This window comes from Symphalangus syndactylus, chromosome 5, assembly GCF_028878055.3.
Source record: "Symphalangus syndactylus isolate Jambi chromosome 5, NHGRI_mSymSyn1-v2.1_pri, whole genome shotgun sequence".
Taxonomy (NCBI): domain Eukaryota; kingdom Metazoa; phylum Chordata; class Mammalia; order Primates; family Hylobatidae; genus Symphalangus; species Symphalangus syndactylus.
The window spans coordinates 93260668-93276444 of record NC_072427.2 but is presented as its reverse complement, the minus strand read 5'-3'; the positions used below and the strand labels follow the sequence as shown (position 1 = coordinate 93276444).

The 15777-nt window shown below is 48.2% G+C and overlaps 1 protein-coding gene and 1 pseudogene across 3 annotated transcripts in view; both read right to left on the bottom strand.

The window, feature by feature from the left end:
• HLCS (holocarboxylase synthetase) overlaps nucleotides 1-15330 on the bottom strand; it is a 245739-nt gene extending 230409 nt beyond the window's left edge. Inside the window, exons 1-2 of one of the 3 annotated variants that reach the window (XM_063639269.1) lie at nucleotides 15161-15330; nucleotides 4867-4947 (exon numbers count right to left, since the gene is read on the bottom strand). The gene's annotated coding sequence lies outside the window, so the exon portion shown is untranslated. Of the gene's footprint in view, nucleotides 1-4412; nucleotides 4835-4866; nucleotides 4948-15160 lie in introns of those variants that run through there. The other 2 variants (XM_055279673.2, XM_055279670.2) reach the window with 2 other exon arrangements.
• Nucleotides 9867-10805, bottom strand: LOC129481616 (small ribosomal subunit protein uS5-like; annotated as a pseudogene).
• Nucleotides 15331-15777: the final 447 nt, after the last annotated feature.

Sequence of the window (15777 nt, the reverse complement as noted above, 5' to 3'; positions counted from 1 at the left end):
GATTGTCCCCAACTTGGACACATCTAAAAAGCTGCAGGTGGGATGTCATCAAAATCACCTGGGAAAACAACCAGCTCAAAACAGAGGCATGATCCAAAAGACAAAGAGGTTGTGATACCCTTTCTGTACAATAGCTGACTATCAGTAAGTCATTACTGTTTTAAGGAAGTCAAAAAAAAAAAAAAAAACCACAGAAAAATACAAAAGTTAGCTGGGCGTGGTGGTGTGCACCTGCAATCCCAGCTACTCGGGAGGCTGAGGCAGGAGAATCACTTGAACCTGGGAGGCGGAGGTTGCGGTGATCCAAGATTGCATCACTGTACTCCAGCCTGGGCAACAGAGCCAGACTCTGTCTCAAAAAAATAAATAACAATAATAATGATAATGTTGCACCAATGTTTTGGTAAATCCATGGTTGTGTAAGATGTTAGCATTAGAGGAAGCTGGGTGAAGGTTCAAAAAACTCTGTACTATTTCTCTTTTGTAAGCCTAAAATTATTTCAAAATAATAGGTGATAAAAATTAGAAGGTGACATTCCACTTAATTTCATCAGCACTCCTTTTTTCCCCTCTTCCTAACCAGCCATGTGATCTTAAGCAAATTATTTCATCTCTCTAGGTCACAGTTTTTCAACTACTTAGGAAAAAAAAGAGGGATAAAAGTCAGATCATCTCTAACTTCCCCTCAATCTCTCAAATTCTGTGGTCCCCATACATTTACAGTATGATGCAATCTACAAACATTTGATATTGGTGCTCTCTTATTCACCTTCATATCCCTGGTATTTAGCATTGTGCCTATACATAGTAGGTGCTCACTGAAAGTTTTTGAAACTACCTCAAAAACTGAGGTTCATACCTCAGTTTGTAAAGTGAGGTAGAACTGTTAGCTCTTTTACCCAGTTGACCGCTAGAGAGCGAAGCGGTCACAAAATTTTTCTCTGTTAAAAGCAAATTTATCTTCATCCAGCAGAGGGGAGTGGTCCTTTATATTTCAGGCATGTAAAAATCAGGTCCTGGTTGGGGGAAGGGAGACATCTGTGAGCAGTTTCCTGCCTATCAGACAGGCCCTCCAGAGGGGTGATCAGTACCATAAGCTTCCAGGTAAGCACACGGGGCCACTGCCCCCACCCTCCAAAACACCCTCAAAAGTCTAAACCACCTCAATGGATGGGAGATTGCTCTGCAAATGGGGGAGCCCCACTCCTAATATGTTCATCATTGTCTTCCTAACGATCGTGACTCATTTCTTGAACAAATGTTTCACTTTTAAAGGGTTTGCATAGAGGCAGCTTTAAGAGGTCAAATAAATGAATGTGGAAGGAAATTAAAACTTTTACAACCACATGAAAAAGGCATTAGCCAGTCATCCTGCCCAGCAGCCCAATATTGAGCCTGTGTGAGTTGCCGTTTGTGTAGTGAAGCAATAGAGGCCATGGTCTGGACTCAGAAACACTGGGTTCAAATACTGCCTCTGACCCCCCAACTCCCCAACAAAATGCACACATTCAGTGCCCATGTGACCAGGGCAAATGCCTCTCTTTCCACACACCAATGCAGGAATAATAATAGCATCCGCCTGGTGTGGGTAGGAGGGTTCAGAGAGAACAGCCACACAGGGCTAAGAGTGCAGACTATTGTGACCAAGCAACTCCCCACCTGGACGGGGTGAACAGGAAGGGAATAGAAGGGCAAGGCGCTTTCACTTCATCCTCATGAGCGCTCTTCGTGGGGAAACTATTACACAAAGTTGGGGTGGGGAGTTCCTTCCCAGTAAATCGAGTTGCCTTTTTCAGGCACGGAAAAGCCCATCTGCCTGAATTTTCCTCAACTGGTCAATCATGGTGCCAGAAGTCCCAACCACTTGAATTGCTCCTTCAAGTTAAGTCACTTTATCTAGCAACTGTGTTAAACAAGTCAGTTTCCAAGTCCTGAGCTGCTGCTTTTATCATCCCATTAATTTAGAAAACTAAGAATAGGGGCCAAATGCGGTGGCTCACGCCTGTAATCCCAGCACTTTGGGAGATCGAGGTGGGTGGATCACCTGAGGTCAGGAGTTCGAGACCAGCCTGGCCAACATGGTGAAACCCCGTCTCTACTAAAAATACAAAAATTAGCCAGGCATGGTGGTGCGCATGTAGTCCCAGCTGCTCAGGAGGTTGAGGCAAGAGAATCACTTGAATCTAGGAGACAGAGGTTGCAGTGAGCCGAGATTGTGCCACTGCACTCCAGCCTGGGAGACAGAGCAAGACTCCAACCTCAAACAAAAAAAAAAAAAAAAAAAAAAAAGAAAGAAAGAAAATTAAGAGTAGGACCCCACAGTGTGGGAAGGAGGCTGGAAGCGTCCTGATTAAACTGCAGCCTGAGGACTGCTGGGTGGGATCCTGTAGAGCACACTGAGCCCTGAGAAGGGGGCAAGAAGGGCCCCAGGGTGCAAGGCCAGAGACTAGCTGGGGCAGAGAAGAGTGCAAAGCTGGCAGGACTGAAGGGTCGGGAGAGCCTTAAAGAGAACCTGAAACAGACGCCCTGGGAGTGTACGTTCACCCAGCAAAGCACAGGAAGAGAACTGTTCAACAGCGGACTCAGCTGGGAACTCCAGACACTGCAGCAAAACCAGCACAGATGCATTCTCTCCTGTGGCTAAAAGCTCCATGAAAGGGGCCAGTGAGTCACATGACAACCGAATTTCTCCTCTGCCAACCTGAACATATTCTGGGACTGAGACTTCCATACTTAGGGAAAGCCAATCACACTGCTTAAAAGAAAAAAAAACTGGCTGGGCACGGTGGCTCACGCCTGTAATCCCAGCACTTTGGGAGGCCAAGGCGGGTGGATCAAGAGGTCAGGAGATCGAGACCATCCTGGCTAACACAGTGAAACCCCGTCTCTACTAAAAATACAAAAAAAAAAAAATTAGCTGGGCGTGGTGGCGGGTGCCTGTAGTCCCAGCTACTGGGGAGGCTGAGGCAGGAGAATAGCGTGAACTCAGGAGGCGGAGCTTGCAGTGAGCCGAGATCGCGCCACTGCCTTCCAGCCTGGGCGACAGAGCAAGACTCAGTCTAAAAAAAAAAAAAACTACCTATTATAAACCCTTGATGCTATAAATTTAATGGAGCTGGAAATAAATTCCCTGGAAAGACTCCGGTGGGAGAAGGGGGGCATTATCTTCATCCCTTTACATTCTCTAGCCATCGGAACTAGCTCCTTTGTTTTCACTAAATTTATGTTTCTATAGAGGCACCCAGGATTGAGTCTCCTATGGGGGGTCCCATGAAGCTGCCATGCCCCTCTGTTGATACGCCTTGCTTTGCAGGTCAATTTGTGATTTTTAAAATGGTTTTATACAAACCACATGTTTAGCCCAAATGCACTGCAGGAAGCTTATGATAAAACAGCAATACGGACCAGGCACAGTGGCTCACACTTATAATGCCAGCACTTTCAGAGGCCAAAGCAGAAGGATCACTTGAGGCCAGGGGTTTGAGACCAGTCTTCGCAACACAGGGAGGCTCCATCTCTACAGAAAATTAAAAATTATCCAGGCGGCCAGGTGTGGTGGCTCACGCCTGTAATCCTAACACTTTGGGAGGCAAAGGCGGGCAGATCACTTGAACTCAAGTTCAAGACCAGCCTGGGCAACATGGTGAAACCACATCTCTACAAAAATAAAGAAAATTAGCCAGGCATGGTGGTGTGTGCCTGTAGTTCCAGCTACTCCTGGGAAGGTCGAGCTGCAGTGAGCCGCGATCATGCCACTTGTACTCCAGCCTGGGCGACAGAGCAAGTCCCCCTCTCAAAAAAAAAAAAAAAGCTGGGTGTGGTGGCCTGCACACCTGTGGTCCCAGATACTCTGAGGCTGAAAAGGGAGGATTGCTTGAGCCCAGGAGTTCAAGGCTGCAGTGAGCTGTGATCACATCAATGCACTCCATCCAGCCTGAGCAACAGAGTGAGACCCTGACCATATTTGAAAAAAAAAAAAAAATAGGAAGAAATAACCCAACCACAGGGCTAGTATGTTACTGGGTTATAAAATGATAAAGCCCTAAACAGAGAATTAGCCCGTTTCCAGAAGAGGCCAAGAACAGATGATAGGGCTGAACCGAACTCCTGCCTGTACAGCTCGTTTTCTACAAGATTCCAGCCCTGGAAGATGATGGCATCCAGCCCCCATTGAAGCACCTTGAACAAGAAAAACGCGCTGTCCGAGGAGCCAGGCCTTGAACACACGATTCCTGTCTATAAATAACTCCCCCTGGGGAATAAAAAGCAGGATCCAAGGCAGGAAACCCGAGCCGCGCAATCTGGTAAGTTCTTAGGAAACCCACTCACGGGCTTGAGTCCCCTGTGGGAGCGGCGACTTCGGCACCTGGACACCCGAGTCCCCAGAGCCCCGGGCGGCCGCGCGTCCCTACCTGCAGGCCTGATACCGGCCGCGGAGCGCTCCTGGCCCCGCACCCGCCCGGCTCTGGGACCGCTGAAACGCACCCAGTGGGGTGAAGGCGTAGTCGCCAAGGACAGCGCAGATGGCAGTGGAGGCGTGGCAGCCGGAACCGACCGTGGGAAAGGGTCAGGTCTGGACGCCCCTGGCGCAGCCCCAAATCCTGCCTGCGCCAGCCCCGCTCAGGCCACGCCCCTGCCACCTCTGGCCACGCGGGCTGGGACGTCTGGCTCCTGCAGAGCGCGCTTCCCGCTGCCCTCCTCCACTGGCTGCTCAGGCCCTGCCTCGCCAGCGCGGCATCCGCGGGGGATCCCTACCTGTCCTTTAGGGCTCGTCTCATAGGTCAAACGTCACCTCCCAGGGAGGTATGGCCTGCCCCCTAGCCAGGTGGGCCCCTTCCACGCTTGCCTGCAACACCACCCACTCACCTTGATAACTGCTTGTAAAAGTTGTACTGCTTTCCCCGTTGAGACTGCAAACCTTCAAGGGCAGGAAATGGGTCTGTTTTCCTGGCAAAATAATGAAGTTGGCTTAAGGTTTTGCTGAATAAAATGAGTGACAGACAAAAGTAGCCAAATTTGGCACTCCTGATGGGTTATCTGGTGAAGGAGGTGCAATGTATGGGCTTAACTAGTTATTCTGGATTTCTTTCCTCATGTTAATCCTCCCTAATTCTGATGAGGAACTGAGAGCTGAATCGATTAATCTATTAACTCTTAACCTTCCTTTTTTTTTTTTTTGAGAGGGAGTCTCACTCTGTCACCCAGCCTGGAGTGCAGTGGCGCGATCTCGGCTCACTATAACCTCTGCCTCCCAGGTTCAAGCGATTCTCCTGCCTCAGCCTCCTAAGTATTGGGATTACAGGCGCCCGCCACCATGCCCAGGTAATTTTTGTATTTTTAGTAGAGACGGTGTTTCACCATGTTGGCCAGGCTAGTCTCAAACTCCTGACCTCAGGTGATCCACCTGCCTCAGCCTCCCAGTGCTGGGATTACAGGTGTAAGCCACTGCGTCCGACCTTAACCTTCCTTTTCTAAGGGCACTACCAGACTTCTCCTGGTACCCTAAGGATGGAGTCCTAATTCTGCCATCGGAACCCTGAATGCTTCACTTTCAGCACAACAATTTCAAGCAAAGACTTGCAGCCTCTCCTTCTTGGTCTAGGGGAATGGGGGATTCTTTAATCTGTGGTAGGACATACATGATGTTAATTAGAATACTCTCTCCCAAAGAGGAGGAAATAAATAGGAAAATGAATCAAGTCTGATGCCCGGGAAGTGTTTACAGATGTTGTGCATAATTGCCCTACCACAAAGAAAATTTCAAATGAGACATCCTATCACTGCTGGGGTTTCTCATAAAACAAGAGCTGATAGGCTGGGCGCGGTGGCTCACGCCTGTAATCCCAGCACTTTGGGAGGCCGAGGTGGGCGGATCACGAGGTCGGGAAATCAAGACCATCCTGGCTAACATGGTGAAACCCCGTCTCTACTAAAAATATTTAAAAAAATTAGCCGGGCATGGTGATGGGCGCCTGTAGTCCCAGCTACTTGGGAGGCTGAGGCAGGAAAATGGCATGAACCCGGGAGGCAGAGCTTGCAGTGAGCCGAGATTGCGCCACTGCACTCCAGCCTGGGCGACAGAGCAAGACTCTGTCTCAAAAAAAAAAAAAAAAAAAAACTGAGGCCAGGTATGGTTTTTTGTTTTTTTTTTTTTTTTTTTGCTTTATAAGAATATTATTCAATAAGTAGATTTCCAAGCCTTGCATTCTTTCTATTCAATGTTTCTAAGATTCACACATATAATTTTGCAAAGCTGCATTTTATTCATGTTCGCTGCTATCTAATATTCTATTTGTGATCATATCCTACTTTGTTTAGCCATTCTTCTGGGGATCAACATGGGGTTATCTCCAGTTTGTTTCCTCTAACAAGTAATACTGTTCTGAACATCCACTCACTTGTCTCCTGGAGCCCCTGGGCAAGCATTTCTCTGGGTGTGGACCCATTACTACACCAGGCATACGCCCAGCAAGCTCATTAATGTGCAGAATTAAGAGATGACGCTAAACTGTTTTCCAAAGCAGTTATACCAATGTACACTCCCATTAAAAGTGACTTTTGTTTTTGACTCAGTATTTTTCAGGTCAAACACATTTTCCTTTCAATTTTAGATTTATATTGATTTTCACAAACTGTCTTGGAGAATTATGAGGTCCTCAAACACAAAGCTTCATATTGTGGTTCTTAGTCAAGAAAATCTTCTAGAGGCAATGATCCAGCTAATTACAGATCCCCTATTGTCCAAGTCTAAATTTAGGCATTGTAGCTGGGATTACACCCATGAATCCTACGACAATGCCAAGGGTGTCATTAACTTAAAAACTCAGGCAGGCCAAGTGCAGTGGATCACGCCTGTAATCTTAGCACTTTGGGAGACCGAGGCGGGTGGATCACGAAGTCAGGAGTTGAAGACCAGCCTGGCCAAGATGGTGAAACCCCATCTCTACTAAAAATACAAAAATTAGCTGGCCATGGTGGCACGCACCTGTAATCCCAGCTACTCAAGAGGCTGGGGCAGAGAATTGCTTAAACCCAGAAGGCGGAGATTGCAGTGAGCCGAGATTGCACCAATGCACTACAGCCTGGGCGACACAGCAAGACTCCGTCTCAAAAAAAAAAAGAAAACGAAACAAACTCTGGCGTAAGCATGGTGTGGAGAGTGTCTGCAGTAATATGAGAATCCTGTGCACAACAGCATAAGCAGCTGCCTTCAGAATCTACCGCTCTCACCTCCCACGGTCCGTACAACCTCTTATTTTCTTCTTTTTTAATGTTTATTTATTTATTTATTTATTGAGACAGAGTCTCACTCTGTCACCCAAGCTGGAGTGCAGAAGCATGATCTTGGCTCACTGCAACCCCCGCCTCCTGGGTTCAAGTGATTCTCCTGCCTCAGCCTCTGAAGTAGCTGGGACTACAGGTGCCCACCACCATGCCCAGCTAATTTTTGTATTTTTAGTAGACATGGGATTTCACTATGTTGGCCAGGCTGGTCTCGAACCCCTGACCTCAAGTGACCCGCCCACCTCGGCCTCCCAAAGTGCTAGGATTACAGGCAGGAGCCACCGCGCCCAGCCTGTGAAGGCTTTAATAGCAACAATCCTTATAAAAATGATTTTTTTGGCCGGGCGCAGTGGCTTACGACTGTAATCCCAACACTTTGGGAGGCTGAGGCGGGCGGATCACAAGGTCAGGAGATCGAGACCATCCTGGTTAACATGGTGAAACCCAGTCTCTACTAAAAATACAAAAACTTAGCCGGGCGTGGTGGCGGGCGCCTGTAGTCCCAACTACTCAGGAGGATGAGGCAGGAGAATGGCATGAACCTGGGAGGCAGAGCTTGCAGTGAGACGAGATGGTGCCACTGCACTCAAGCCTGGGTGACAGAGCGAGACTCCGTCTCAAAAAAAAAAAAAAAAAATTTTTTTTTTTTTTTAAAGACAGGGTATATCACAGGCTGGAGTGCAGTGGTGCTATCATAGCTCACTGTAGCCTCAAACTTCTGTGCTCAACTGACCCTCCTGCCTCAGCCTCCCAAGTAGCTGATACTATATGCACAAACCACCATTGCCAGCTAATTATTTTTGTATTTTTTATAGAGATGGGTTCTTGCTATGTTGCCCAGGCTGGTCTCGAACTCCTAGCCTCAAACGATCTAACCACCTTTGCCTTACAAAGCCCTAGGATCATACACATAAGCCACCACACCTGGCCAAGAATTATTTTTTTAATTGGAAAATTTTAAATGTTCAATAAGGAACATATTAAGCAAATTGTGGTAGAGTAGTCCCCCCTTATCCACAAGAGGTATGTTCCAAGACCCCCAGTGGATGCCCGAAGCACAGACAGTACTGAACCCTATATATATTGTTTTTTCCTATTACTTACCTATGACAAAGTTTATACATTAGGCACAATAACAAATTAACAACTAATAATAAAATAGGGTAATAATTAATAATAAAATTAAATAAAGTAAGGATGACTAGAACACAAGCACTGTGATACCACAACAGTCGATCTGATCACCAAGAGAGCTACTAAGTGACAAATGGGAGAATCTGTTGGACAAAGAGATGATTCGTGTCCCAGGGGAGACAGAAGAGGAAGGTGTGACATTTCATCATGCTGTTCTGAACCACACACAATTTAAAACTCATGAATTATGTTCTCACTTCTAAGTGGGAGCTCAGTAATGTGTACATGTGGACACAGAGAGTGGAATAACAGGCATTGGAGGCTCAGAAGGGTGGGAGGGGTGAACAATGAGAAATTACTTGGTACAATGTACACAATCAGGGGTGATGGCTGCACTCAAAATCCAGACTTCACCACTTCCCAATATACCCATGTAACAAAACAGGGGCACTTGTACCCTCTAAATCTATCAAAATTAAATAAACAAATCTTATGAAATGTTCTGGAATGTTCCATTTTATATTTTCTTTGTTTTTTTTTAATTTAGTATTTTCAAACTGCAGTTGGCCACAGGTAACTGAAACCTTGGAAAGCAACAGCACAGCTAAGGGGGGAATTACTGTATATCCACTCAGTGGTACAAAGTATAACTTTCTTTCCAGAACCATTTGAGATTAAATTGCAGAAACCATGACCCTTCACCCTAGTACTTCAAGCTGTATTTCCTAAGAACATTTCTGCAACATAACCACACTGCAACGATCAGATGCAGAAAATCTGACACTGCAATATTCAGATTCAGATATCAGCATCCATCCAATGCTAATAACTACTATTCACATTTAGTCGGTTGTCCCAAATAACATTCTTGCTAGCAATATCATTTTTCCCAATTCAAGGACACACGTCATTTAGCTATCATGTCTCTTTATTCCCTTTTAATCTGGAAGAGTTCCTTAGTCTTTCATGACCTTGACATCTGTTAAAAGTCAGCCCTGGCTGGGCCCGGTGGCTCAAGCCTGTAATCCCAGCACTTTGGGAGGCCAAGGCAGGTGGATCACTTGAGGTCAGGAGTTTGAGATCATCCTGGCCAACATGGTGAAACCCTGTCTCTACTAAAAATACAAAAATTGGCTGGGCACGGTGGCTCAGGCCTCTAATCCCAGCACTTTGGGAGGCCAAGGCGGGCAGATCACGAGATCAAGAGATCGAGACCATCCTGGCCAACGTAGTAACACCCCATCTCTACTAAAAATACAAAAATTAGCTGGGCGTGGTAGTGCGCACCTGTAGTTCCAGCTACTCAGGAGGCTGAGGCAGGAGAATCGCTTGAACCTGGGAGGCGGAGGTTGCAGTGAGCCAAGATCGGGCCACTGCACTCCAGCCTGGGCGACAGAGTGAGACTTGGTCTTGGAAAAAAAAAAAAGTTAGCCCCGTTTTTTTTTTTTTTTTTCACGCTTAATTCACTTTATTTTTCTTCTATAAAAACCCTGTGTTGTAGCCACAGCTGGAGCCTGGGTCCGCTGCATGGAGACTCTGGTGTGGGTCTTGACGAGGTGGTCAATGAATTCCTGATAGGGAGACTTGGTAAATACAGTCTCCTTCCAGAGGTCGGGGGTCAGGTAGCTGTAGGTCTTAGAAATGGCATCAAAGGTGGCCTTGGCGAAGTTGCCCAGGGTGGCAGTGCAGCCCCGGGCTGAGGTGTAGCAGTCATCGATACCAGCCATCATGAGCAGCTTCTTAGGCACAGGTGCAGAGACGATGCCAGTGCCCCTGGGTGCAGGGATGAGGCGCACCAGCACAGAGCCGCAGCAGCCTGTCACCTTGCAAGGGACGGTGTGGGGCTTGCCGATCTTGTTCCCCCAGTAGCCTCTGCGCACGGGGACAATGGAGAGCTTGGCCAGGATGATGGCCCCACGGATGGCGGTGGCCACCTCCTTGGAGCACTTAACACCCAGACCGACATGGCCATTGTAGTCCCCAATAGCAACAAACGCCTTGAACCTGGTGCGCTGGCCGGCACGGGTCTGCTTCTGCACTGGCATAATCTTCAAAACCTCATCCTTGAGAGAGGCCCCCAGGAAAAAGTCAACGATCTCTGATTCCTTAATGGGCAGGGAGAAGAGATAGATCTCCTCCAGGGACTTGATCTTCATGTCCTTGACCAAGCGGCCCAACTTGGTGACGGGCATCCACTCCTTATCCTCAGCCTTGCCTCCGCGAGCTCCGCGGCCTCAGCCCCGGCCCCGTCCACGGCCGCGACCCCAGCCCCGGATGCCACTGCCGAAACCTCCACGGAAGCCACAACAGTTCCCCAACCCAGGGCCACCAGGGCCTCTGGGCCCCCCCGCTGCACCGGCGTCATCCGCCATTTGGTGTTTTCTCGGAAAAGAAGCAGTTAGCCCCATTATATTGCAGCTGGTCCCTCAATTTGTGTTTGTCTAATGTTTCCTAAATCCAATTCAGGTTATGCATTTTTGGGATAGGATGTCAGTTCAAATTGGTGACACTGACTTTGTTCACATGGTTAAGGTGGCTTCCAGAAGAACCACTGTAAAGGTTCCTTGTATATATTTGTAATTCATACGTAATCTGTGGAGTGGGGCTTTGGCATCTTATTCCCCAATGCTATGGTTTGAATGTATTCCCCAAGTGCATGTGTTGGAAATGTAATCCCCAGTGCAACAGTGTGGAGAGGTGGGTGATTAGGTCATAAAGGCTCTGCTGTTATTGTGGGAGTGGGCTCCTGATAAAGGGATGAGTTTGGCCCCTTCCTTTCTCTTTCCTTTGCCCACCCTCTTGCCCTTCTGCCTTCCACCATGAGATGATGCAGCCAGAAGGCCCTCACCAGATATGGCTCCTCAATCTTGGACTTCCCAGCCTCCAGAACCGTAAGGCAAATAAATTTCTGTTCATTATAAATTACACAGTCTCAGGTATTCTGTTACAGAAGCATAAAACAGACCAAGACACCCAGTAAGCGCCCACCTGAATCAGTCATGACTGTGTTAGTTGCAACATGGTAGCTTTTTGTTTGTTTTTTGTTTTTTGAGATGGAGTTTCGCTCGTTGCCCAGGCTGGAGTGCAATGGCGCGATCTCAGCTCACCGCAACCTCCACCTCCCGGGTTCAAGTCATTCTCCTGCCTCAGCCTCCTGAGTAGCTGGGATTACAGGCATGTGCCACCACGCCCAGCTAATTTTGTATTTTTAGTAGAGACAGGGTTTCTCCATGTTGGTCAGGCTCAGGTGATCCACACGCCTTGGCCTCCCAAAGTGCTGGGATTACAGGCGTGAGCCACCACACCCAGCCTACAATGTGGTAACTTTTTCTGTATGATTAGTCAAATGCAGTAGTGAGAAGGGGGAAAAGAATAGAACAAAGTGTTCAATCTGTAACTGACTATGAACAATCAATTGAGATAACACGCTACCTTCAGACTAGCCAACTTTTCCAACTCTGTTGTTCCTTCAGCAATCATTAGCTGGCATTCTCCTCTTCTACCTCTGTTAATGTATTTGTTGGTAAGTTTATTTGCTTTTTAGTACTACTCTGGACTCATGGATTCTCTTTTATTCAATGTGATAATTCATTATTGCCATTATTAATTTTGATATTCAAATTATTCCAGGTTTGGCCACTGGAGCCCAATCAAGCTGACCCCTGTGTCCTTCTGACCTGTCTTTATTATTCTTTGAGCACCTCCTTGTGTTTTGAACAAGCTGCTCCTGACTCATCGTTGACCTTCCCTCCCCTTCCCACAATGAGCCATTTCTCCCAGGAGCTCTGGCTCCTTTTAATGGACAATGGTATTTAGAAAACAAGATATGGGCATCAGGAATGCTCATTGCTACTTGGGTGGCCCTGCTCCCCAGCTCTCTCAGCAGACAGATCTTAGAAATAAACTCTTAAGTTAAAATGAAAAGTAGGCCAGGTGCGGTGGCTCACACCTGTAATCCCGGCACTTTGTGAGGGTGGGCGGATCACTTGAGGCCAGGAGTTCAAGACCAGCATGGCTAGCCTGGCGAAACCCTGTCTCTACTAAAAATACAAAAATTAGCCAGGTGTGGTGATGTGTGCCTGTAATCCCAGCTACTCAGGAGGCTGAGGCAGGAGAATTGTCTGAACCTGGGAGGCACAGGTTGCAGTGAGCCGAGATCACACCACTGCACTCCAGCCTGGGTGACAGTGCGAGACTCTGTCTCCAAAAAAAAAAGAAAAGTTAAGTGTTATCCACCAAGTTTCCAAGTTTCTTCACTATAACGGTTCCTTTTTTATCTTCGTAATTAATAAGTAATCTGTGGAATCTCTCATTCCAATTCATGGAGATCTTCTTTGCCTCCCTTCACTCCATATTTTTATCTTTCTTCTCTCATAGTGAGGATCCCAGCTCCCAAGAATATCATCATATTTACTTATTTGCTTAATCCTACAATACACAGAAAATATTTTCAGAATTGCTATACCAGATCACTACCAACTAAGTGCAAAATTTCTTTGTAGTTTTGTTTACACACAGGTGTATAGTCAAAGAGCTGTGTTCAAAGTTATTTGAGTTTGCATTTCTATGGTTAATTTACTATGCAGTTTAGCTCATTTGTTCACTTCTGTTCGTATTCAATTTTAGGTTTCTTTTCCCCCATCTTATGTTGATTTAGTTTTACTTTTTAAATACTAAAACATTAACATGCTTTGAAAAGTCAAAACTGCCCCCCAAAAAGGTATTCCTGGATATGTGTCATTTCCTCTTAGACTTTCACCCCATTCTCATCCACCCACTGCAACTAGCCAATTTATTAGTTTCTAGTTTTTTCTTCCTAGGTTTCTTTTTTCCCTTTTCTTTCTCTTTTTCTTTTCCAAAATAAGGAGAGACTTGAATGTTTCACACAAAAAGTAGCCTAATACAGTACTCTCTGTTTAACTTTTGTTCACTTCCTAGTACTGTATACCCTAGAAATCACTCCACATCAGTTCAGAGACCTTCCTCACTGTTTAATTTTAAGTGCATTGTGTGGATGTACCAGGGTTTATTCACCCAATTGCCTATCTATTGGCACTGAAGTTGTTTCCAAAATTTTGCCATTGCAAACAATGCTGCAATGAGTGACCCTGTACATATATACACTTTTATACCGGTGTAGGCATTTCTCCAGAGTAAATTCCTACCTGTAGAATTGCTGGGTCAAGGGGTAAATGCATATGTAGTTTCGTTAAACAATACTAAATGTTCCTCTCTAGGAGTTGGACCATCTTGCATTCCCACCAGCAATGTATGAGAGCATCTGTTACCCCACAGCCTGTCCTGTTGCTTTACACTTAGCAACTGGATCAGTTAGATCCGTGATGGTATCTCAGAGTACCCTGCATTTCTCCTCCTATGGGAGAAACGGAACATCTTTTCATTGAAGGGCCAGTTTTATGTCATTTTTGTGCAGATTGTCAGTTCATGTCTTTTGCCTATTTGGTCTTTGGTTCCCTCAATGTTTGAGTTATTTACGTACTTGGGATCTCAACCCTTTATCTGTGATAGATGTTGCAAATATTTTTTCCCAGTTTGCCATCTGTCTTTAATTAACGGTAGGGGATTTTTTTTCTTTTTTATTTTATTTTTTTGAGACAGGGTCTCACTCCCTCACCCAGGCTGGAGTGCAGAGCCACCATCTCTGCTGACAGCAAGCTCTGCCTCCCTGGCTAAAGCGATCCTCCCACCTCAGCCTCCGGAGTAGCTGAAACGAACTTTTCTTATTTTTTGCAGAGGGGTTTTTGCCATGTTGGCCCGGCTGGTCTCCAACTCCTGGACTCAAGAGATTCTCCCACCTAGGCCTCCCAACGTGCTGGGATTACAGGCGTGAGCCACAGCATCTGGCCCATCTTTTTTTTTTTTTTTTTTTTTTTTTTTAAATGACACAGAGTTTCGCTCTTGTCATCCAGGCTGGAGTGCAGTGGTGCAATCTCAGCTCACTGCAACCTCCACCTCCCGAGTTCAAGTGATTCTCCTGCCTCAGCCTCCCGAGTAGCTGGGATTACAGGAGCACCACCAGGAGCACGACCGACTAATTTTTGTTATTTTTAGTAGAGACACGGTTTCACCATGTTGCCCAGCTGGTCTCGGACTCCTGACCTCAAGTGATCTGCCTGCCTCGGCCTCGCAAAGTGCTGAGATTACAGGCGTGAACCACCACGCCCGGCCCCAGCTTCTGTTTTTTAATGTTATTATGTATCAATCTTTCTTTTCATGGCACGTAGGCGCTGGGTCATTAGGAAGCCTTTCCCCACACGCAGGTCCTAGTCACCCGTGCTTTCTAGCGACGGGTAGGTCCTGCGGCTCTGCCCCTAACATGGGCGTGGGGCACGCGGCCAGGGGCCCGTGGGAGTGGGACAGGGCGCGCGAACCCAGGCTCTCAGGCAGCGTGAACCCGGGTTCTCAGGCCGCGTCGCCGCGCATGCGCACTAACAGCCGGGCCGAGCCAGCCCGGGTCCCGCAGGGAAGAACGCCAGCAGCGCGCGGAGGCCGCGCTGCCCCGGGCCGCGAGGTCCCCAAGGCTGCCCCACCGGAAGCCCCGCCCCCTTCTGGCAGCTGGAGGCGGCTTTCCGGCCGTCCCGGCTGCAGCCCAGCGGCCTCGACTCAGGAGACGGCTGTTCCCCGGCAGGGGCCCGGGGTGGACTGCCCGACCCTCGCCCGGCCCCAGCACGCCCCCGGCGAGCGCCCACCCCCTGCCCCGGCCCGCAGCACCCCGACTTACTTCTGAGGCCGAGACGCGGCCGCTCCTGCGCCGGGTGGTCGCCCGCGAATCCCTGCCGCACCGCGCCGCGCTGCGCCCCCTTGCTGCCCGCCTGGTGGTGCAACCGGGCTCTCTGCGCAGGGCCGCGGGGCCGCCCGGCCTCCTCCTGCCCTGGCCGCGGTGCCGCGCGCTCGGGAACGCGGGCCTTTCGCCGCTAGCCAGCTTCTGCCTCTCGGCCACCCGTCCTCTCTCGCCCACGCTGCCTGGGAGGCGCGCTTCTGCCGCCTTCTTGCCGCGCTCGCTCCAGCCTCGCCCACTTCTGCGGCCTTACAGGGCCGAACCTCACCCTGCTCTGCGGAAGGCAGGCTACCTACACCTTCCCTCTGCGCTTTCTTCCCTGACCGGCACCAAACACCGCGTTGCCCTTTCCAGCATCGACGACCTATTCCCCAGTTCTCTGACACCAGCTGAATTAGCGCGAAACTACTGGTTAAGGGATTAGCCCAGGGAGACTGCCCTCCCTTCGCCACCCACAAGCGGGGTGCCCAGAATGCCCCCATTTCTACCCTGCCCACTAGAAACTGAGGGATTGCCACAGCTCCCCTGGGGTTCAGCAATTCCCTGGGACGACACAGAAC